Source organism: Chiloscyllium punctatum, chromosome 17, assembly GCF_047496795.1.
Source record: "Chiloscyllium punctatum isolate Juve2018m chromosome 17, sChiPun1.3, whole genome shotgun sequence".
In the NCBI taxonomy this organism is placed as follows: Eukaryota; Metazoa; Chordata; class Chondrichthyes; order Orectolobiformes; family Hemiscylliidae; genus Chiloscyllium; species Chiloscyllium punctatum.
Genome location: NC_092755.1, coordinates 1,217,209 through 1,242,852, shown reverse-complemented (window position 1 = coordinate 1,242,852; position 25,644 = coordinate 1,217,209). Strand labels below are relative to the sequence as shown.

At 42.6% G+C, this 25,644-nt stretch overlaps 2 non-coding genes across 2 annotated transcripts; both read left to right on the top strand.

Annotated features, from left to right (window-relative positions):
* Positions 1 to 12,880: 12,880 nt before the first annotated feature.
* trnai-aau (transfer RNA isoleucine (anticodon AAU)) lies at positions 12,881 to 12,954 on the top strand. Its single transcript has one exon. It is a non-coding gene; the product is annotated as a tRNA-Ile (tRNA).
* A 2,038-nt stretch (positions 12,955 to 14,992) lies between these two features.
* trnai-aau (transfer RNA isoleucine (anticodon AAU)) lies at positions 14,993 to 15,066 on the top strand. The gene has a single exon. It is a non-coding gene; the product is annotated as a tRNA-Ile (tRNA).
* Positions 15,067 to 25,644: the final 10,578 nt, after the last annotated feature.

Below are 25,644 nucleotides of genomic sequence, written 5' to 3'. Positions count from 1 at the left end.
ACCATTGTGTGCATGTCTATCTCTCTGTGCTTGTTAGATGTGTTCCTGCATTAGTGTGTGGATCTCTGTCTCTGCATCTCTGTGGAATTGGAACTCTTGTTGCTTTTGGTGTGAATCACTGAAACGGGGTCAAAACCGTTCTCCCTTCCTCTTCCTTTCCCTCTTTGCTTTAAAGTGATCAATCCCACACTCTGCTAGTCTGGTTTAGGTCTTTTCAATCCTTTCTCACATGTAAGGTTACTTGTAAGAGTAAGACATTAAAAATTGCAAGTTACAGGAAGTGCATTAAAATTAATCTCATCGCCTTGCAATATGGCTACTCGGATTTGCTTGGATATAATTGCAATGGAAATATGCTATAATGAGTATACTGTGTATTGAAAATACTACCCAGTGACAAAACGTTTCCGCATTAGAGAAGGAGAGCAGACATTTGTGCACATTAAACTGTTCCACTCTGAGGGCTTCAGTCCAATGACAATCCTGTCCACACCAACTGTGTGTGTGTGTGTGTGTGTGTGTGTGTGTGTGTGTGTGTGTGTGTGTGCAATCAAAGTTTAGATTGGATTGTGCTGTGAACTACTGCCCTCTCTCTCCCTCCCAAACTGAATCCCTGATGGTTTATACACTTTACCACCACGATTACAGTGACGTCGGAGGTGGGAGGTGGGAAGTGGGGGATGGGGTTTGGAGTGCAACAGAGATTGACAACAACAGAAAGATCAGCAGCTCTGGAAGTATCTTTGGACAGAAATGAAATTTGACGTTTTGGATGGAGTGACCCTTACTCAGAACTCGTGTCGGGGGACATTACATCACTTGAAACACCACAGAGACTGCCAGATTCGCCACACACAGATACACACACGAATATACACACATAGAGGCACTTGCTGTTCATTGACACTACAGACATGGAGAGTGTCAGTATTTCTCTCGCTCCATGGTAACCTTGTCAATATTTCAGTCGTTTTGTCTGGTGTGTGTCAGTATTTCTGTGTGGAGTGTGACTGTAGGACAATTTCAATCTTTGCAGATATCAAACTTGGAAGAATTGTAAAGTTTGTTGAGGACAGCATGGAAGTCCAACAGGAAAGTTATATTTTGGTGTTCTGTTCAGGCGTATGGCAAATGCTGATCCAAGCAGAACAGTGTGAGGTGATGCTCTTTGGTAGGAAGGACATTGAAAGGTAACATTAAACAGGCTATACTGTTATAAAGGAGGTGCAAAAGCAGAGGGTGCTGGATGTATGAGCACAGATTATCGAAGAAGTCAGGACAAGTGGAGGTAGTGGGAAAGCTCACAAATTAGTGTCAGTATCTGAGCTGTTTACAGGAGGAAGGAGTCACCGTGCCCGCTTCCTGGGAGGTAGTGGTGGCGATGTGTTGTGAGCCCACCCTCCTGCCCACCGAAACTGTGGGGATTCTCTTTGTACCAGCTCAACACAAAAGGAAGATGGCATCAGGGCCATGGCTTCCGAGTTGTGCCGGTGGGAAAAGGAGCTGCCAGTGGGTTTAAGGAGAGAATTTCCCTTCACTGAACATTGCTCCTTACTCGATCGGTGGGACGTAGATGTTTCAGAATCTCCACACGAGGCATCCTGGTCCTCTCCGGCTCCTACCAGGGTCCTCCCCACATGGCGGGGGGAGGGGGGTGAGGGAATGGACATCGGGCACTCCACCACACGGCTTGGCCCTTTCTGTCCAATTCCAGGCTGTTTCTCCTAGAATGGGAGAAGGGGAGGGAGCGAAGGTAGGAGTGGGTGGCACTGTTGTTAGTGCTGGTGTAGGTAGGGGGAGATATGGTGAGGTGCCCGGAGGGAGTCAGTCCATAGTGTTGCATCCATGTAGTGTTATTAGTGTCGGGGGGGGTGGATAGTGGGGGGAGAGAGAGGGTGTGCGTGTGTGAGAGAGAGAGAGAGAGAGAGACGGGGGAAGGTGCTGCATTCAGCAGTGAGAGTGGTGGACCATGAGCCTTGTTCGGGGTCGGTGCTATAACAGATATACAGTGAGGGTGAGGGAGCAGAGAGAATAGAGTGACACTGACCCTGACAGAGCGGGGAAGGTTTTGGATGCTTGTCCTGTATTGCTGGTTATTTCTTCAGACCGCAGATACTGCACTGAGCTGGGTGGGGAGCTCAGACCATGTTTGGTGGGTCTGGTGGTGTGGCCTGCCTCTGGAAAGAGCAAGGCCCCCCTCTGTACTAGACCATCCAGTAGGACCTCCGTTCCCCTGTCGACAAACCGTCTTGGAATTTCCAATTATCTGCAATACTCGGGGTAAACTGTGCAGGGCAGCTCCAAACTGAGAAAGCTCAACCTTGTGCCTATTGGCCTTTTAAAGATGGCACCAGTGCCAGGGATCACGGAATATTCAGGGGTATCTGGGCGATGATGAATACCTCCAGACATGATGGGTGGGAGAATAGGGCTGGCATTGAATGAGAAGGACACCATGGGGTGGGGATTAATGAGAAAAGTTTTATAAGATAGCACCAGGAAACTAGCTCGGCTTTGTGCAGTCGATCCCTCTGTCACACTCAGTGAAAATGGCTAGGGGACGAATTATTGTTCGATTCAATCCAATGAGTCGAATAAACTGCTGACCCCACGAACAGTAACAAAGCTGCATTTGCTTATCCAATACTCTCCATCACAGAGAACGAGCTAAACATGAACTACGCTTGGGAAATAAGGCAGGTCAGGTGACTGAGATATCAGTTAGGACGCACCTTTGGACAAATAATCATAATTCCGTTAGTTTTAAAATAGAGATGGAAAAGGAGATTGGAGTAAGGCCAATTTTGATGATATTAGCAAGAACTTCCAAACTGGATTTGGACAGATATTCGCAAATAACGGGCCAACTGTGAAGATTGAAGCCTCCAATAATGAGATGTCAAGAGCCCAGACACAGTATGTCCCTGTTAGGGTGAAGGGTAAGGCTGGTAAGTGTAAGGAATGCTGGAGGACTGGAGAAATTGAGGGTCTGGTCACGGATAAGAGGGAAACATATGCCAGGTAGAGAGAGGAGGAATCGAGGGTTTTCAGTATTCATTCACGGGATGAGAGTATCGCTGGTTGGGCCTGCATTTATTGCCGATTACTAATTGCCTAGAGGGCAGTTAAGAGTCATACACATTATTGTCGATCTGGAGTCACGTGTAACCAATGACAGGTGAGGGTGGCAGTTTACTGACTTCAAGAACATCAGCGAACCAGGTGGGTTTTTTCCAAAAATCGAAAATGTCTTTGTCATCATCATTAGCCTCTTAATTCCAGATTTAAAGTCAATGTCCAGTGAGTCTAAAGCCAGTAGGAGTATACTTAAGCGGGATATAAGGAGGCCATAATGGGGACATGAGATAGCTTTGCCAAATAGGGTTAAGGAAAATCCAAATGTACTCTACCCATACATTTAGGAGAAAAGAGTAACTCCAGAGAGTTTTGGGCCATCTAAAGATTAGCAATGCTGCCGATTTGCGAAACCACAGGAGATGGAGGCGACACTGAACAAGCATTTTGACTGTTCAGAAGGATATGGAAGCCAGAGAACTTAACAGTGGTATCGTGAAAAGTGTTTGCATTACAGAGGAGGAGATGTTGGACTTCGTAAAGCCTGTAAAGGTGGGAAAATCCCCAGGACCTGATCAGGTGTACCCGAGAACTAGGGAAGTGATTGTTGGGCCCCTTGCTGGGATATTTGTATTGTCAATTGCCACAGGTGAGGTACCGGGAGATAGGAGATTTGATAACTTGTTGGAATTACTAAAACCATTTAAGAAGGATGGTAAGGAAAAGCCGGTGAGGCTGACGTCAGTGGAGGGCAAATTGTTGGTGAGGATTATGTGGCACAAGGTTTATATGTATTTTAAATGGCAAGGACTGATAAGGGATAGGTAACAAGGCTTGAAGCATGGGGAATCGTGTCTCGCTAAATTGACGGAGATTTATTTTGAAGAAGTGACTAAGAGGGTTCATTGAGGCCGAGAGGTGCACCTTGTCGACATGGACTTCAGTCAAACATTTGACCCTTTCCACATAGCAGACTGGTTAACAAGTTTAGTTCACATGGAAGACATGGAGAACTAGCCACGTGAATATAAAATTGGCTCGAAGGTAAGAGACAGAGGGTGGTGGTGAAGGGTTGCTTTTCCAACAGGAGGTCTGTGACCAGTGGTGTTCGACAAATATCCGTGCTGGGTCCAGTATTTTCACGATTTATGTAAATCATTTGGATGCGAACATAGCAGCGATAATTGGTAAAATTGCAGATGACATCAAAATTGATGGTTGAGTGGACAGCAAGGTTTACCTCAGAATAAAATGGGATCCTGGTCAGATGGGCTGATGGGCTGAGGCGTGGCAAATGGTGTTTAATTTAGATAAATGTGAGGTGCTGCATTTTGGAAATGCAAATCAGGAAAGGACGTATACACTTAATGGTAAGGTTCTGCGGGGTGTTCCTGATCCATGAGACCTTGCAATCCAGGTTCATAGTTCATTGAAAGTAGAAGCGCAGGTAGGTAGGATAGTGAAGAAGGCATTTGGTATGCTTGCCTTTACTGGCTAGTGCTTTGAATTGGGAGGTCACGTTGCTGCTGTACAGCACCTAGTTGGGACAGTTTTGCAGTATTGCATTCAATTCGCGTTTCCCTCCTATCGGAAAGATATTATGAATATTGAAGCGAGTCAGAAAAGATTTACAAGGTAGTTGCCAGAATTTGAGCAATAGGGAGAGGGTGAGTACGTTGGGGTGATTTTTCCTGGAGCGTGAGGGGCACGTATAGGGTGAATCGCCAAGGTCTTTTCCCCAAACCTAGAGGACATGGATTTCTGGTGAGAGAAGTAAGATTTAAAAATGACCGAAGGAGCAACTTTTTCCAACAGAGGTTGGTGCATGTTTGGAATGAGCTTCCAGTGGCGATGGAGGAGGTTGTTACACTTACAACATTTAAAAGACATTTGAATGGGTACATGAAGAGTAAGGGTTTACAATGATATGGGCCAAATGTTGGCAAATGGGACTCGTTTAATTTGGGATATCTGATCGACATGGACGAGTTAGACTGAAGGATCTGTTTCCGTGCTGCATATCTCCAAGACTCCATGTCCCTGTCTGACCTCACTCCAATATCCCATTAATTATTCATTCCCGGAAATACCAGTTTATGTTGTGAGATGCCATCCAAATGCCTTCACTTCAGCATTCTGAAACCTGTGAACACATCCTCCCATAGCACTGTATCTAAGTCTCTCTCTCTGTCTATTTCCCAAATCCCTCCCATTTGTTGCTATTTAAAACTGTTGCTATTTAAACCCTGACATCCAGTTTTAGTTGTCCAGTTTTAATGTGAATAACTGTTCCATATCTTCCTCTTACCTTGAATGTTGCTCACCCGAGAGCATCAGTTTCTAACATTAAGATGCTTAAAAACAATGTGAAAAATGCATAGCTTGCATTTTCTTTGACTTCCAAGTATCCTTTCCTGTGCTCCATTTTGAATCGTAGGTTTCGAGCAGTTTTCAGGCACATGTTTGTAACTTGTTCTGTGCCTATCCATTGAATGCCTGTGTTAATCACTCGCTGCTGATCGTGTGCTCAGTAACATGAGGAATCCCCTCAACTGTTACTGATTCAGACCAGGTTTCCTACTTGCAGTTGAGTGTCATTTGACTTAATTCTAGTTTTGGTACATTCGTGGAACTGTTGAGCACCGTTTCCTGGAGACTGTGCTTTAAACAGCTGTGGGACATTCAGGAAGACCAGAGACTTTGGTGACCTACTCTGGATGGGTCATGGGGGCTGCAGTTAGGGCATCTGGGTCTGCAACATGAACAACGAATGGAGCAGACGCTGCAGAGAGCGGAATGAGGAAATCACAATCAGATCAGCCGTGGTCTTAGAGAATGTTGGAGCAGGATTGAATGGCTCGCTCATGCAACTTTTTCAGATATTTCTGTCTGAAACAAGACAATTCCCCTTCTCTCCCAGTGACCCATACTGATGGGGAGTGAGTCACCTCCTTGTGTTCCTGCGTAACAGGACCCTGGGGCCTCACTCGCCCTCTGATTTCTCCCGTTCCAGTCCTGAGCAGTTGAGTGACTGCCTCCTGTCTTTGTGTCCCAATCTCGAGCAGGTGAGGGACTGCCTCCTGTTCCTGTATCCCAATATCGAGCAGTTGAGTGACTGCCTCCTGTTCCTGAGTCCCAGTATCGAGCAGTTGAGGGACTGCCTTCTCTTCCTGTGTCCCAATCTCGAGCAGTTGAGTGACTCCCTCCTGTTCCTGTATCCCAGTCTCGAGCAGTTGAATGAGTCCCTCCTGTTCCTGTGTCCCAGTCTCGAGCAGTTGAGTGACTCCCTCCTGATCCTGTGTTCCAGGCTCGAGCAGTTGAGTGACTGCCTCCTGTTTTTCCCTGTTTCTGAGCAGCAGTTTTAAAGCTCTGAATGATGTCTCAAGGTTATGCAAGGACTTGATAACAGGGCATTTCCAACTAGGAGCAGCATTACAGAAAGGTATCTAGAATCTTCCCCACCAGACATCTTTTGCAGCCGGTATGTTATTGTATCCCAGTCCCATAAAGAAACAGAGCAAAACATATACAATCCAGCTGTGTTCCAGCAATACTCCCACATTCAGGGAAGAAAGATTAAAAAGATTGGAAGATTTATAATCGATCCCTCAGCAAACCTTATCCATTCCATTCAAACTGAGTAGATTTTTCCTTTCATTGTGATATGTAACATGATGTATGGAATTGATTAACTGAATGTGATTGTTTGTTGATTGTGATTAATGTCAGTCTCCGTTGATTATAACTATCCCACTGGAGGGTTTCTATCTTTGAATGATAAATGGGCTCTGTTCAATATGTTATCCCATGGTATGAGTGGGAGCAACACGGACAGCACTAACAGGGATCACCAGCTCCAGAGAGAAGGGGAAGAGAGATCAGAATCTGAGAACATTAAACTGGAATGTTCCAACAATGGACAGGAGTTTATCTGGTTATGTTTCAATTCTTTCTACATATTATTGGTAGCTATTATCACCGCAGATCAAATATGCACTTTACATTATTCAATATTTTTATTATCCTATCCTGGCTATTGTTGGAGTCCCTGGTAAGTTTCGCTGTCTATTTATTATTTGCATGAACCATGTGCGACTGTATTACTCTTGTTTTCAATTACTCTACTCTGTAAACATTCACTCTCCAAACCCGCAGGAACAACAACAGTGAACTTGTTTCAGTCTTTCTCTCCGTCTTTAGTTCTGACACTGCGCCTTGTGGGGTGACCTACTCAGTTTCAGCTATGAACCAGGATTCATTGCATCACTGCCCTTGCTATTTAAATATTGAAAGCTTGGAGGTCACTATCTTCTGTTCTGGATACAAATTCCATTTCCTTCCTCTGACTCCATCTTACCCCTGGTCAATAACTGAGGCTGAAACAGATGAGTCACATCTATGGTGATGCTTTTAGCCACGAGCTGATTACAGACACCATATCCTAACCATTTCTAATTTTAACTATCAACACCTGCAGAACATACTTCACTGGTTCATCCTATCTGCTATTTTAATTTTGAGCTATGAAATACTCTTAATGAAGCCAATAATCTGCTGCTGACTCTCCCAGCTTCAAACTTGCCAAAGCAAATTTGAGTCTGATACTCCATGGCTTGCATTTAAACGCAGAATAAATCCCATCATTCCTGTACGGATTGATTTATATTGTTTTTGGTTCTGGCAATGCATTTCCTTTAATATTCACAACATCGACGTCACCTCTGTCTATGACACTGTTCTCAGTCTCCCTCTGTAAATTACACAAACTCCTGTCAGTTGTTCACATTTAATCTGATTTCCTCCATGTCTGTTCTCTCTCAAACAACAAATGCCATATCTACTGTCGCCAATACACACAGACACATATACACACGCGCGCACGCACACACACACACACGCGCACACACGAACACACACACAAAATCTCTCGCCTTATACTGGTGCAGTGGAGATACAGAACCATACATTTGTCATTCACTGCATGGGTTGCAAATCTTCCTGTGCAAGTCTGAAATGCAGTGCACGTATAGTCGTAATATACTGGCAAAGATTTGCAAGGCTCCCCATGCCAAGCATGTATTCGAGTTTATAGAGTAGTCCACTTGCATGGTCGGCACAGCTCTCCATTCTGGCTGGTACCTTGCTCCAGTTTATTGTGTCTGGGATAGTTCTGTGAGGCAGATTCAGAATTTGATGTAACTAACCATTTCAACTAATCTGGCAATAATTCTGCAATCATCTGGCTATAATGAATGTTTCCATTCTTGTAATTGGACCCACCATTGTCTCACTTCCCTGTCTCCTTATCCATTTTTTTCACAACATGTTATCAGTTAATTCATTGTTTGTTTTTCTGTGCCTTTCCCTGGTGTTGTTTTGTGGCTCCCGAATGTATCGAGTGTTGGTATTGTGAAGCTCAGAAACAATGAAATGGTATGTGGGGGGCTGTTGTTCCATGTTGTGTAGTGGGATCCAGCAGCTTTGAGACATGCCTTTGAAAGTTGGTCTGTGCCTGTCCACTGAAAGACTGTTGGTCCCTCTCAGATGACCGTGTGGTCAGTAACATGAGGAAGCCCCTTGGGTATTATTGTAAAGGACCAGGCGTCTAACTTGTAGCTGTGGGGCTTCTGACTGACTCCTCTTACTGAAAGGTTAGTGGAGGTGTTGCGGATGGTTCACTGGAGGTTGTGCTGTGAGCTGCCTCAGACATTCAGGGAGACTTGAGGAGTTGGTGACCCAACTCTGGATGGAGGAATGGGAGTGTATTGACAGCATCTGGGTCTGTAACATGAACAACAAATGGAGCAGAGGCTGCAGAGAGGGGAAGCTCTGAAACCATGGTGAGAGTGTGTGTGGGGAAGTGGATCTATCAAATCTGTCTGTGTGTTAACAAGGACACATGCATTCTCTCGCTCTACCCCTTAAATACACCCATGCACTCTCTCCCTCCCCTCCCACCACTCAAATACACTCCCCCCTCTCTCACACTCAGGCATACCCTGTCTCTCACCCCCTCACGTAGACACTCCACCTCGCTGTCAAACACACACATCTGCTTGAATGCAAACACACGCACGCACACACACACACACATCTGAGCTGAATTTGCATTTGCCGATTTGTATTTGCAGATGCATTATATTTTGTCAAAAAATATATAAATTGTATACAGTCAGTCAATGCGGTATTTTATAAACTTCTACTTTGGACATAAACCCAGACTGACTCCACGTGAAGACACAGACACACTCCAAACAATACCTCACTGTAAAATACATTGCCCGATTGGAGGGTTCACTTCCTTTACATCGATAATACCTGAAGGTGTCTCCAGGCAATGACTTGAAATAAATTCTCTGCTTTGCATATTAAACAATCAAAACCTTAATCTCGATTCTAACTGATTAAAGATTTAGGAACCATTTCGATGTGTTCAATTCATGCACATGAGTTGCACAACCTTTTGATCTTTCCTCATAAATCCTGTTTCTAAGATCTTCTCTCTCTAACACCTGATGAATGAGCAGCGCTATGGAAGCTTGTGTTTTTAACTGAACCCGCTGGACGATAACCTGGTGCCGTGTGATGTTTGACCTTGTCCAACTCAGTCCAAAGCCAGCACTTCCATGTCATGGTTTTTTATTGGTTAGCCAATATTTTCTCCAAGCAAATAAATTTTCCTAACTCCGTGTGCTCTTGTATTTTATATTAATCCTTTGTCAGGCACTTTATGCATTGCCTTCTGAAAGTCCAGCTATAATACATCATTCGGATCCCCTTTGTTCACCTTGTTTGTCGCATTTAAAAAAAAATTAAATAAATCATTCAAACAAGATTTACCCGTAATAAAACCATGTCGACTGTGATGGATTGTGCTTTGACTTTGAAAGTCTCTTGTTAATTTCTTCATAACTGAAATAAACAACTTGCCTTCAGTCCCAATCGTTTACTCATACCTTTCCATTCCCGAGTGAAGTTTTTTATTTGAAGTTGTTCCATTTCCATAACCTCGACAGTCCCTTTCACAATTCGTTGTGGCAGGAACGAGGCTTTAAAAGATCGGCTCCAATTGCTGTTTAAGAGGCATGAGTGGCTGATTGGACTCATTCTGTTCCTGCTTTACTCACTCGATGGGCTGAATGTCCTCCTGGTGTTGCTACATTATAAACTCGATGGATTGCATGCCCTGCGCCTATTCCTGACCAAACGGCTCAAGATCTCAATGTCCTCCTCCTGTTGCTCAATGACAGGTTTGGAGATGTATGGACGCTCCCTTCTGTTATGCCACGTTTTGAGGGTTGAATTGTGCAGGCAGGCTGTATTGCCCACATAGGTAGCTAAGTGGTTAGCACTGCTGCCTCCCAGCACTAGATATATGGGTTCAATTTCAGTCTCGGTCACTATCTCTGTGGAGTTTGCACATTCGCCCTGTCCCTGCAAGTAATCCCATCGGGTACTCCAGTTTGCTCCCGCAGTCCCAAATTGTGCAGGTTAACTGGACTACTCATGGAAAATGTCAGGAGTGCAGAGATTGTGCTGGGGGGATGAGGGTTTGCATGGGATGGTTTTCAGCATATCAGTGTGGAGTCGATGGGTGAAATGGCCTGTTTCAACACTATAGGGATTCTATGAATAACACCTTTGTTGCAGAAATCATTTGAGGTAATAATCTCTGAGTTAATTCCAATGTGATTTCCTCAATGAGGAGATTAATTCTAAGCACATCACTGGTTAGAGCGTGGTGCTAATAACGCCAAGGTCGTGGGTTCGATCCCCACACTGACCACATGTAGCGCTTGTGTTGTTGCTGTGTTTCCAAACAACGTGCCCTACAAAGCCGGAAGCGTCATCTGCGCAAGAAAACATTTGACAGGGAAAGACGCACGACTTGATCGCCGTACCCGTGATGACTGGTAGATGTTGTCTGTAGCAAATCAACCAGTCTCAGTTGTTTTCACCAACAAATGCAAAACATGAAATATGTGCAGTATTCGGCAGACCTGGCACAGTCTCGGAGGAGAACCAGAGTTCAGCCTTCTCTTCAAATCAAAGATTCGTTCATGTTATATTCCTGGATCTCTGTTAATACTTGTCACATGACTTCCAGAGGGAATTCCTTCGCTTGCTCACCTCTCATGCATCGACACTGGAGTTATCATATCACCAGCAATATCATAGAGCCATTAATAAAAGCAAATTACTGCGGATGCTGGAATCTGAAACCAAAAGAGAAAATGCTGGAAAATCTCAGCCGGTCTGGCACCATCTGCAAGGAGAGAAAAGAGCTGACGTTTCGAGTCTAACTGATTAAAGATAAAGATAAAAACAAAGGGGGAGTATTATGGAGCTATTTATACCACGCTGAGAGAAGGTGAGTCAAGGCTCCAGATGCAAAGGTGATAATGACAGTGCATGGAGAGATTAAAGGGAGATTAAGAGGCGTGAATGACCCAGGCTGAAGCCAGAGCGATGTGACAAAATATGTGAGGGATGGGTGAAGCAGAGACAAAATGGAAAACAGGGGAGACGGGTAGCAAAGCGGGAAGAGGAGAGCAAAAAGGTATTGAGAGAGTGGGGAGCGAGAGAAAGAGAGACAGTCAAGAAATAAGAGGTACAGAACAGTGAAAAAAACACAACTAAAAAAGTTAAATAAAATAATTGAAATAAAATTACCTGAAGTTGTTTGAATTCAACAACTTCAGACAATTTTACTTCTTGTTTTTATTTATCTTTTTTTATCATTTCACCTGCACTATCATAGAGCCATTAGATATGGACAGCACTGAAAACACAGTCTTCGGTTGCACTCGTCCATTCCGAACAGATATCCTCAACTGATCCAGCCGCGATTGCATGCACTTGACCCATTTCTCTCTGAACCTTTCCTATTCAAGTACACGTCCAGATTCCTTAACAGTATTGGAATTATACCATCCATCACCAGCTCGTCTGGTAACTTATTCCAGAAACGCACCACCCTCTGCGTGCAGCCGTTGCCCCTCACTGCCTTTCGAATTCTCACCCTCCCACACCAGATTTATACCCTCTAGTTCTGAACTGCCCCACCTGAGCGAAAGGAACTTGTCTATTTACCCGATTCATTCCCCTCATGATTGAAAAACCTCCGTAAGATCAGCTCCCAGCCTCTGACGCGCCAGGCGAAATAGTGAGCGAGTGTTCAGCCTGTAAACGTTTGCACCTTTTCCATTTACAAACGTAGGATGATGTAGCAAGCTGTCTGAAGCAATCATTTTAGCAGCTGACCTGTCGCTGACAAACTCTGCAGGAAGGACTGACAACTTGCGAAATATGCTGTCAAACGAAGATTTCATAAGCAACATGAGTCATTGAGCAAAAAAAGGGAATTGACTTCTGAGCTGTTGCTGACACCAAAGCAACTGCGTCGTTCGGGAGCAGAAAGAACCCCACTGATAGATTACAATTCAAATGCATTTGGCATAAGGTTCGTAGCAGTTAATCAGCAGCACATAACCCTGACTCCAAAGGTCTGTGAGTATCCAGAAGAACAGTGAGCGATCGTTGAAGGTACGGTTCTCCAGACGAAATTTGTCAACGTGAGAAGCTGCAGCTGAGCTGGTGGCGTTGCGATTGAAATTGCATGCGTCCGGACATTGTGCTTAATTTTAGATATCAGAGCAAATGGTTAACTCGAGTATGCGCGTTCGGAAACGTAAATGTTTTTTTTGTTGAAAAGCTTTGCAACGAAAGGAAATACTTCAGACTATCGTGCGATCGATGAGAAGCAGGAAATGCAGAGCAGCCGTGGTTGTGAGCCGCCAGCGTAGGTCGGTTAGCTCAGCTGGTTAGAGCGTGGTGCTAATAGCGCCAACGTCGTGGGTTCGATCCCCACACTGACCACATGCAGCGCTTGTGTGGTTGCTGTGTTTCCAAACAACGTGCTGCACTAAGCCGTAAGCGCCATCTGCGCAATAAAACATTTGACAGGGTTAGTCGCACGACTTGATCGCTGTACCCGTGATGACTGCAGCAAAACAACCAGTCTCAGTTGTTTTCACCAACAAATGCAAAACATGAAATATGTGCAGTATTAGGCAGACCTGGCACAGTCTCGGAGAAGAACCAGAGTTCACGCTTCAATTCAATCAAAGATTCGTTCGTGTTATTTTCCAGGATCTCTGTTAATACTCGTCACACGACTTCCAGAGGCAATTCGTTCGCTTGCTCACCTCTCATGCATCGACACTGGAGTTATCATATCACCAGCAATATCATAGAGCCATTAATAAAAGCAAATTACTGCGGATGCTGGAATCTGAAACCAAAAGAGAAAATGCTGGAAAATCTCAGCAGGTCTGGCACCATCTGCAAGGAGAGAAAAGAGCTGACGTTTCCAGTCTAACTGATTAAAGATAAAGATAAAAACAAAGGGGGAGTATTATGGAGCTATTTATACCACGCTGAGAGAAGGTGAGTCAAGGCTCCAGATGCAAAGGTGATAATGACAGTGCATGGAGAGATTAAAGGGAGATTAAGAGGCGTGAATGACCCAGGCTGAAGCCAGCGCTATGTGACAAAATATGTGAGGGATGGGTGAAGCAGAGACAAAATCGAACACAGGGGAGAAGGGTAGCAAAGCGGTAAGAGGAGAGGAAAAAGGTATTGAGAGAGTGGGGAGCGAGAGAAAGAGAGACAGTCAAGAAATAAGAGGTACAGAACAGTGAAAAAAAACACAACTAAAAAAGTTAAATAAAATAATTGAAATAAAATTACCTGAAGTTGTTTGAATTCAACAACTTCAGACAATTTTACTTCTTTTTTTTAAATTTATCTTTTTTATCATTTCACCTGCACTACCATAGAGTCGTTAGATATGGACAGCACTGAAAACACAGTCTTCGGTCGCACTCGTCCATTCCGAACAGATATCCTCAACTGATCCAGCCGCGATTGCATGCACTTGACCCATTTCTCTCTAACCCTTTCCTATTCAAGTACACGCCCAGATTCCTTAACAGTATTGGAATTATACCATCCATCTCCAGCTCGTCTGGTAACTTATTCCAGAAACGCACCACCCTCTGCGTGCAGCCGTTGCCCCTCACTGCCTTTCGAATTCTCACCCTCCCACACCAGATTTATACCCTCTAGTTATGAACTGCCCCACCTGAGCGAAAGGAACTTGTCTATTTACCCGATTCATTCCCTTCATGATTGAAAAACCTCCGTAAGATCAGCTCCCAGCCTCTGACGCGCCAGGCGAAATAGTGAGCGAGTGTTCAGCCTGTAAACGTTTGCACCTTTTCCATTTTCAAATGTAGGATGATGTAGCATGCTGTCTGAAGCAATCATTTTAGCAGCTGACCTGTCGCTGACAAACTCTGCAGGAAGGACTGACAACTTGCTAAATATGCTGTCAAACGAAGATTTCATAAGCAACATGAGTCATTGAGCAAAATGTGCAATTGACATCTGAGCTGTTGCTGACACCAAAGCAACTGCGTCGTTCGGGAGCAGAAAGAACCCCACTGATAGATTACAATTCAAATGCATTTGGCATAAGGATCGTAGCAGTTAATCAGCAGCACGTAACCCTGACTGCAAAGGTCTGTGAGTATCCAGAAGAACAGTGAGTGATCGTTGAAGGTACGGTTCTCCAGACGAAATTTGTCAACGTGAGAAGCTGCAGCTGAGCTGGTGGCGTTGCGATTGAAATTGCATGTGTCCGGACATTGTGCTTAATTTTAGATATCAGAGCAAATGGTTAACTCGAGTATGCGCGTTCCGAAAAGTAAATGTTTTTTTTTGTTGAAAAGCTTTGCAACGAAAGGAAATACTTCAGAATATCGTGCGATCGATGAGAAGCAGAAAATGCAGAGCAGCCGTGGTTGTGAGCACCGGCAATATAGGAATTTGCTTTCGCGGGGCCGCCCGCGTTGGTCGGTTAGCTCAGCTGGTTAGAGCGTGGTGCTAATAACGCCAAGGTCGTGGGTTCCATCCCCACACTGACCACATGCAGCGCTTGTGTGGTTGCTGTGTTTCCAAACAACGTGCTCCACAAAGCCGGAAGCGCCATCTGCGCAATAAAACATTTGACAGGGTTAAACGCATGACTTGATCGCCGTACCCGTGATGACTGCAGCAAAACAACCAGTCTCAGTTGTTTTCACCAACAAATGCAAAACATCAAAATATGTGCAGTATTAGGCAGACCTGGCACCGTCTCGGAGGAGAACCAGAGTTCACGCTTCAATTCAATCAAAGATTCGTTCGTGTTATTTTCCTGGATCTCTGTTAATACTCGTCACAAGACTTCCAGAGGGAATTCGTTCGCTTGCTCACCTCTCATGCATCGACACTGGAATTATCATATCACCAGCAATATCATAGAGCCATTAATAAAAGCAAATTACTGCGGATGCTGGAATCTGAAACCAAAAGAGAAAATGCTGGAAAATCTCAGCAGGTCTGGCACCATCTGCAAGGAGAGAAAAGAGCTGACGTTTCCAGTCTAACTGATTAAAGATAAAGATAAAAACAAAGGGGGAGTATTATGGAGCTATTTATACCACGCTGAGAGAAGGTGAGTCAAGGCTCCAGATGCAAAGGTGATAATGACAGTGCATGGAGAGATTAAAGGGAGATTAAGAGGCGTGAATGACCCAGGCTGAAGCCAGCGCTATGTGACAAAATATGTGAGGGATGGGTGAAGCAGAGACAAAATGGAAAACAGGGGAGAAGGATAGCTAAGCGGGAAGAGGAGAGGAAAAAGGTATTGAGAGAGTGGGGAGCGAGAGAAAGAGAGACAGTCAAGAAATAAGAGGTACAGAACAGTGAAAAAAAACACAACTAAAAAAGTTAAATAAAATAATTGAAATAAAATTACCTGAAGTTGATGGAAATCAACAACTTCAGACAATTTTACTTCTTTGTTTTTATTTATCTTTTTTATAATTTCACCTGCACTACCATAGAGCCATTAGATATGGACAGCACTGAAAACACAGTCTTCGGTTGCACTCGTCCATTCCGAACAGATATCCTCAACTGATCCAGCCGCGATTGCATGCACTTGACCCATTTCTCTCTAACCCTTTCCTATTCAAGTACACGCCCAGATTCCTTAACAGTATTGGAATTATACCATCCATCACCAGCTCGTCTGGTAACTTATTCCAGAAACGCACCACTCTCTGCGTGCAGCCGTTACCCCTCAGTGCCTTTCGAATTCTCACCCTCCCACACCAGATTTATACCCTCTAGTTCTGAACTGCCCCACCTGAGCGAAAGGAACTTGTCTATTTACCCGATTCATTCCCCTCATGATTGAAAAACCTCCGTAAGATCAGCTCCCAGCCTCTGACGCGCCAGGCGAAATAGTGAGCGAGTGAACAGCCTGTAAACGTTTGCACCTTTTCCATTTTCAAATGTAGGATGATGTAGCATGCTGTCTGAAGCAATCATTTTAGCAGCTGACCTGTCGCTGACAAACTCTGCAGGAAGGCCTGACAACTTGCTAAATATGCTGTCAAACGAAGATTTCATAAGCAACATGAGTCATTGAGCAAAACGTGCAATTGACTTCTGAGCTGTTGCTGACACCAAAGCAACTGCGTCGTTCGGGAGCAGAAAGAACCCCACTGATAGATTACAATTCAAATGCATTTGGCATAAGGTTCGTAGCAGTTAATCAGCAGCACGTAACCCTGACTCCAAAGATCTGTGAGTATCCAGAAGAACAGTGAGCGATCGTTGAAGGGAACGTTTCGAGTCTAACTGATTAAAGATAAAGATAAAAACAAAGGGGGAGTATTATGGAGCTATTTATAACACGCTGAGTCTGAGTTGGGAAGAAGAGGAAAAAGAACCATTTAAGAATTTAAAAGAGATCTGATCCATGCCCCCGGGTCAGCCTTACCTTCTCTAGATAAACCTTTCCATCTCTTTGCTACCATATATGAAGAGCGCGGCTTTGGGAGTATTAACCCAGAGGTGGGGAGTAATGAAACAGCCAGTAGCATATCTTTCAAAGCTATTGGATCCAGTATCCCGGGGGTGGCCTGAGTGTGTGCAGGCCGTGGCTGCCACTGCACTGTTGGTGGGGGAAAGCAGGAAGCTTACACTTGGGTGCTTACACTCGTAAGCACTCCACACCAAGTGAGAACGATCCTAAACCAAAAAGCTGGGTGATGGTTGACAGATTCGCGGGTTCTGAAATATGAGGCAATATTAGTAGGAAAGGATGATCTAGTGTTGGTCACGCATTATTCTTTAAATCCAGCTGCCTTTCTTTGGAAAGGGGAAGGAGAATATCCTTAGAATCCAGGGCACGACTGCCTTGACATTATAGAATACCAAACTAAGGTCTTCATGGACCTGAGAAATGTTCCGCTTCATGCAGGAGCCCGACATTTTATAGACGGATCATCCCGGGTGACTGAAGGGAAAAGACATAATGGGTATGTACTTGTAGACGGGATGGAAGGTGGTGTGGTAGAGGCAGGAAGGTTGCCAAATGGGTGGTCAGCTCAGACCTGCGAACTCTATGCATTGGAAAGTGTCCTTAGGGCAGTAGAAAATAAAGAGGGAGCAGCATACAGAGACTCTAAATATGCATTTGGTGTTGGCACTTTCGGAAAGATCCGGCAGGAAAGAAGACTGATCAATATCCGGGGGAAGGAATTTGCACACGAGGAGTTGATTAAACGGGTCTTGGAATGCCTATTCCTTCCCTGAGAAATAGCGGTAGTGCATGTAAATGGTCATCAGAAAGGAAATGAACCAGAAGTTAGGGGGAAAAGATTAGGCGATAAAGTGGCTCAGGAAGCAGGCCTGGACACACAAGGAGTGCTAATTCATTCCCTAATATCTCCTGTTCCTGATCCCCGGAAGCTCTTACATTTACTGAAAAAATTGAAAAAGAATTGACAGATTTTGGGGCTGAAGAAAACAGCAGATGGTCATTGGATGTTACCTGATGGAAGGGAAATGTTAAACAAAATGATGATGCGAGAAATTATGGCCGTCCTACATCAAGTCAGCCATTGGGCAGTACAAGCAACGTATCCTTTAGTTCTTAGGGAATATGGATGTAAAGGAATATATACAATTGCTAAACACATATGTGAGGGATGTATCATATGCAGAAAGGTAAAAAATAAAGTCGTGAGAAAACAGACCTCGGGAAGAAGAGACCCGAGATTGAGACTCTTCCAGAGTATACAAGAAGATTATACTGAACTACCCAGAGCAGGAAGACTAAAATATATACTGGTCATAGTAGATCATCTATCTGGTTGGGTTGATGCTACTGCCACTGCGAGTGTGGTGTGTAAAACAATATTGGAGCACATAATTCCCCGATATGGGCTAGTGAACCATATAGATTTCGAACAAGGAACTCATTTTACCTCTAAAGTGTTACAGGAGATAATGAAAGGGTTGGAAATTTCCTCAGGAAACAGAGTTTATTGGCACAGACTCCACCCCTTGAATTCATCGTTCATCCCATCCGGGCGGGAGATTGGGTCTTAGTAAAATCATGGACAGAGACTAAATTGCAGCCGGACTGGGAAGGGCCATATCAGGATCCTTTGATTACCGAAACGACAATAAGGACAGCGGAGAAAGGCTGGACTCACTACACTCGGATCAAAGGGCCAGTGAAATCTCCAGTTGAGGAAGAAGTCTGGACAGCCGAATCAACGGAAGACCCGCTGAAACTCAGGCTGAAGAGACTTAGAGTAACTGATTATACAGTGGCGACGCGAGCGCAGGATTATTTCTGTAGGATTGTGTATTAAGTTTTATTGTACTTCAGCAGAATTTTTAGAATGCTGGGGATCTTAGAGTTATGATACTAGCTCTCTTCGTATTGGGATTTGGTCAAACAGAATTTCATCTGTATTATTAACGGTCCCTGCATCTGATAATCCGCAAGAAATAGACGCTGATGCATGCAGTTTAGTAAATTGTGGCATGTCGATAATCAGAGACAGTTCCGCAGCTCAGAGATACATCTTAAGTCCTTTGGGGATGGTACTTGGTATAATGGTCTTGGAACAATACACAGGGCCACCTTCTGGTTTTCTCCCACAATCCAAAGATATGCAGGTTAGGTAAATTGACCATGCTGAGCTGCACGTTCTGTTCAGGGATGTGTAGGTTATATGCATTTGTCAGGGGTAAGTGTCCAGTAATCTGAGAGCAGAATGGTGCTGAGTGGATTATTCTTTGGAACGTCAGTGTCGACTTGTTGGGCCAAATGGCCTGTTTCCACACAGTAGGGATTATATAAACTTAGAATTGTGTTTCGCGAAACAAAACTGACCTTTTTTTTAACTGTTGCATTAAAAACTTACCTTTAGCTGTCAATTGTCAATATGTAAAATATCTCAATGTTACTGAAATCAATGTTCAAACAAAACACTGTACATAAAGCTGCACAAAGATCTTCATGACCATCTAATTACTGTTCAGTGGAATACTCACAGTAAAATTTTACTGTTTCTGAGATCAATCCCCACTATCACAGTAAGGATCAGGTTATTATTCCCTTCAATAAATGCAATCGTTGTCCTCTGGTATTTCAGTTCAGTCGTTATACACCATACTGGTTGTTCAAAGCATGGTTATTCTTTATTATGAAGGGCCAAGTGTTCTTACGGCAAGAGATGTTGTTCGATCTGATGCATGTTCTCAAACAAGTTTTCACTATAAATATTGCAAAAAATGTGTTTATTTGGTATTGTTCAGCTGCTGATGCTAACATTTTCAGTTCATGTTCATTAAGCATATTTGGAGAAAGTGAGGAAAGCTGTGGTGTTGCAAAAGTGCAGGCACATTCAAAGAGCAGGAGTATCGAAAAGATTCCTGATGAAGGGCTTATGCCCAAAACATCGATTCTGCTTCTCCTTGAATGCTGCCTGACCTGCTGTGCTTTACCGGTACAACGCTCTTGCCATTAGAAATATTTGACTAAATATTCAGAGACAATACTAAAAGTTACCTCTGTCAATTTAATTGACTGTGCTTTCTATTCACGGAACGTTTGATGTTAATTGCTCCTCTTTTTCTTCTTAAATCTGATACAAATTTCAAAATACAGAACACATTAAAATTCACATGAATTATAAATTTACGTTCTCGACAAGAAAACCAATGGAAGGCGATATAGAATTCTTGAACAGCCTACACATTTGAATGAAAAAGCAATTCCTTCTAAAAAATGTTTCCACGTCTGTATCTTTTTCTCAATTCAATAATCCTGCAAGTTTATAATTGTCAGTTGATCTCTCTGAATGAGTACCTAATCAATGTCAATGTAACAGCTGAAACATTAACAACAGATTGATAACTGGGTGTTAAAGACCTTATTTGAAGCCAACAAATGTTTGATATTTCCTAGAATTCCACCAGAAAACATACTTGAATCATAATACAAGAAAAGAGATGTGCAAACCTTATTTTTAAATGAACAATCTCAAATATTTCCAAAGCATTTCAATCTTACGGTCAAAATGAACAGGTGAATGGAAAAATAAAAACAAATTTCTGACAATGCATAAACTGAACAACAATTACAAATTCACTTTGATCAAAGGACAGAGTAATATATAGATGAATCACAACATTTAGTAACAAAGTAGGTAATCAGCTGACTGACAAGTAATACGTGGTAGCATTTGTTAGTTTACTGAAGAAGATATCAACTTTATTTTCAATTTATACAACGACAGAATAATGTTTAATGTGTTTCAATTTTTTTGGACTTGCCCCTTTGCAGCAATAAAAGATCAATCTCATTACTTAGACATGGTAATCTTTAATTCTGCAACATTTTCAAATAGTCTCCAGGAATTTATAAGCGACAGAATTAGATACAGGTCTCCCCACTGTCCAAAAGTAAAGCGTTATTATGAAACCTTACATAAACTGAAAAGGCGTTCGTCGAAGAAGCATTAATTTATATGGGAAACACCTCCCCTTTTCTTCGTAAAAGTGGAAATCCTCTTCAGATTTCTTCCAGTCAGAGAAAACAGGGACAGATGTAAGTCTTTTGTAAAAGCAAAGTGGCTAAAGCGAATTTTCCAACACATATTTCTTGGTAACCTGACACAAATAAGTATCAGATTTTGTGATTATTGATATAATAGATAAAAGCAGATCTAATGTTGGATTGAAAAGCAGTTCAGTCTGTGATTAGGTACTCTCTAATCAACATTCAGATAGCTCTTGATGTATTTGTGGTGAAGGTTTGATTTGAAACCTTCCCTCGGGTTTAGTAGTAGAGACACTGCCACAGCTCCACAGGCTCCTTTCGTAATGTTCCCACTCAGGACGGCAGGACTACAATATTATGTTTAATATGGTTACTCAAAATGAAAACTAATCACCTGTTTATTCTAGTAATTTGAATGGGAATTAATTAGGTAGTTTCTGTGTGTAATGGACTGGAAATTAAACAATATTTTACACTAACAATAGAATAAATGAATGATAGTCTTAAATAAAGAGAATCTCGTGACAATTCTTTGAAAGACAAATTGACAAAACTGCATGATCATTGTACTTTAATTTTAAAAATGCATCAGTCATTCAAAATGAAAATTCAGCCGAAGACAAGTTCCCTTCCTGTCAACAACGTACAACTTCCACAATTTCAAAATGAACAGTCATTGATAAAGGAAGGAACAAACAGATGCTAATTCTATTTTCTTCACATAAACGTGCGATGAATTTTAAGTAAGTTTCATATATGTAAAAAGGAAACTCTTATTGTGGTTCTAAATACAATAAATGTTAGCATGAAGTGAAACATAATCAAATCAATTTAACTGTGTTTTCTCAGTTAAAATACCGTTCAATATTCAAAGTAGTCGAGTGATTGTACACTGCAATATCTTTACATTAATTCAGTGCTGAGACATAATTCCACATTTATACCCCTTATAGTGAAGCACACTTGTGCCAGGAGTCTGAGCAGGTAGGGGAGGTCTTTACTGAGTACTTTGCTTCAGTATTCACAAGTGAGTGGTACCTTGTTCCTTGTTAGGACAACGTGACACAGGTTGATATGGAGGAACAGGTCGATGTTCAGACAGAGAATGTGCTGAAAATGTTTAAAAATCATGGGGATAGATAAGTGCCCTGGGCCAGAAAGGATATAACCTATGTTGTTATGGGAAGGGAGGCAATTGATTACTGTGTTTTGGCAATGATCTTTGCATCCTCACTATCCACTCGAGTCATACCAGATGATTGAAGGTTGGCAAAAGTTATTCCCTTATTGAAGAAAAGCAATTGAGATGATCCTGGGAATCATCGATGAGTCAGTCTTACATCAGTTGTGGGCAAATTCTTGGAGAGAATTCTGAGAGACAGGATTTATGATTATTTGGAAAAGCATAGATTAATTAGAGATGGTCAACATGGCTTTGTGAGCGGCAGATTATGCCTCACAAGCCTCATTGAATTATTTGAGGTTGTGGCAAACACATTGGTGAGGACAGAATAGTGGATGTGGTGTATAAGGATTTTTGCAAGGTGTGTGATAATGTTCTCCATTGTAGGCTCATTCAGAAAGTAATGAGACATGGGATATAGGGAAACCTGCCTGGTTAGATAATAAATTGGTTGACCCATAGAGGACAGGGTGAGATTAAATGGTTAGTTTTCAGCTTGGAGCACGGTGACCAATGGTGTTCTGAAGGGATCAGTTGTGGGACCTCTGCTTTTTGTGAGGAAGTGGAAGGGTGGGTTAGGAAGTTTGCCAATGACACGAGGGTTGGTGGAGTTGTGGATAGTGTGGAGGGCTTTTGTAGGTTGCTCGAGGACATTGACAGGATGCAGAGGTGGGCTGAGAAATGGCAGGTGGAGTTCAACCTCGGAAAATGTGAAATTATTCATTTTGGAATTTCAAATTTGAATGCACATTTTTCAGATTAAATACAGGATTCTTGACAATGTGAAGAAACAGAGGGATCGTGGGGTGCATGTCCATACATCCCTCATCGCTGACATCTAAGGTGATAGGGCTATTAAGACAGTGCATAGCGTGTTGGCTTTCATTAATGGGGAGGTTGAGTTTAAGAGCCACGAGGTTATGCTGCAGCGCTATGGATCCCTGATGAGACTATACTTGGAATATTGTGTTCTGTTCTGATCACCTCATAAGACAAAGGATGTTGAAGCTTTAGAAAAAGTGCAGATGCGATTTATCAAAATGTTGTCTGGACTGGAAGGCATGTCTTATGAATAAAGGTTGACAGAGCTGGGGCTTTGGTCATTGCAATGAAAGAGGATGATAGTTTACTTGATAGCTTTGGGTAAGTTGATGAGAGGCATAGATAGAGTGGATAATGAAAGACTTTTCCCTACAAAGTGGCATAATTTTAAGATGAATGGGGGAAGTTGTGCGGAGATGTCAGAGATAGTTTCTTTATAGATAGTGGTGAGTGTGTGGAATGCACTGCCAGTGATGGGAGAAGATTCAGATCCATCAGGGACATCTAAGCGACTCTTGGATAGGCACATGGATGATAGTAAATGAAGGGCATGTTGGTTAGTTTGATCTTAGAGTTGGATAAAATGTCGGAACAACATCGTGGCCAAAGGGCCTGTACTGTGCTGCACTGTTCTATATTTTATGGATTGAAATTAACAATTATTTTATATTAACAACACATAGATTTTCAAAATTCTATTACCATACTTAAGAATAATGATAAATTTCATCTTGTTATTTGACTGTGATATCTGCAGAAATGAACGGAATTATTGCAGGGAAAAGTAATTAGGATTTTCTAAATTTATAAAGCTGGAATTACACAGATCATTCAAATGAGCAAAAGTCATATTTTTGACAGTGCGCATTGCATCAGAAATAATGGATTCTTTTGTAGGTGTGTTGATTGGAAATAAAATGGATTTTTATATTACTGTATAGGTACTAGGGAAGATTGGATTAAATTCAAATATAAACTTCAATGTAGTTGTTAGCAAGACTAAACTAAAGCATACTATAATTATTGTCATTCAAATGCATTAACAGTTACTGTTAGAATCCTGAAAAAAGGATATATTGCACCATTTTTCAAAAAGTCAAAAAATTAAGTCGTGAACCTCCGTACACTTGTTACCCAGGCCAATTATTATGCAATTATTGCAATGGTAATGACTTGATAACTAATGCTAAAACCTAAACAGATAAATTGGTTCAATACTTTATCAGCATGTTCCTCTGAAATTGATTGGATATTTATGAAGATCGGTAAACTGAGGGACAAAATATTGATTGATTGAATTGAAGGAAAAAAATGAGACAGCGTCTATTGAGCAGGATTGTTTTTGTTTAAAAATGCAGTTGATGCAAGAATAGTATATTTTCCTCCATTGGTTTTCTTGTAGATACATTTTTTTTTTAAATTGTCATGATTCAAGGTTGAGACACTGGTGTCAGAGTCTGCAAAGGGGAGAGTGAGAGAGTAAGAAATTCTGAAAAAGCAGAAAGGAAAGGAACTGGCGAGCAGAGGAGCTCCAACTGTAGTGTCTCAACCTGCTGACATCTTATTGGGTGATTTGGAATGCAGTCTAATCAAGTAACAAGCTGACACAGTCATACGCACAGAATCATAGCTTACAATGCCCTAGACACCATCGTCACCATCCCTGTGTGTCCTGTCCCACCGGCAGGACATGGATGTAACTGAAATGCTGGAACATGCAGGGTAATGGACTAAGATCTGCAGAATATGATCAATGTGATTTATTTGACATTTCTCCAGAATATTAAACTCCAGTACAAATTGAAAAGTTACTAGCGCCATCAGACTTGAACTACAAATGTCAGAAAAAAGAAATATCAGATATTTACAGCACACTTGGCCAATCCTGGGTATGTGTTGGCTGTAATAGAACTCCCCAGGCTTTACAGCTTTTTGTACTCACCATTGAGAGCAACGATTTCAGACTGAACTGTGCCCTCTATGCTTTTATAATCTGTTTTTAACATGTTACTCTGGCAGCTGGAACCCTTGTTTCCTTGTTTCTTTCCCAGCTCTAACTCCATTCCCCGTGGCCTTGAGGGACGACCATTTCTGCCATTTAATCTCTCCTGCCTTCCCCCATGTGACAGACTGTCTTTATATCCTTGTCTCACCCCCACCTTGCTCACAACCTGTTACATTTCTGATGGTTCCCAGACCTCTAACTTTCACTGCACCCCCTGGGTGAATGGCGTGAGTTTTGAATTCTCTTCCTCCTGAGATAATCAGAAATTTTTCCGGTTGCAGTGTCCCCCAGATTTTATTTTGAAAAACAGAGCATTTGTGTCAGAGTCAAGTATTTGTGAGCCTTCATCCACAATTCCTAGCATTTGGATGTAATTTGTGACCCTCCCACAGATGTGTAACGTTACTGGATTGGGCATGCTAACATGGTCGCAGTGTGCAATTTAGGTGGGTTGGGCTAGCCATGGTTAATGTGTGGTTATTGTGGTAGCGTGGGTAAGCAGGTCATTGCAGACTCGATGGGACGAATAGAGTCTTTCTGCACCCACGGGATTCTGTGATTCTAACTAGTTGTGATTGT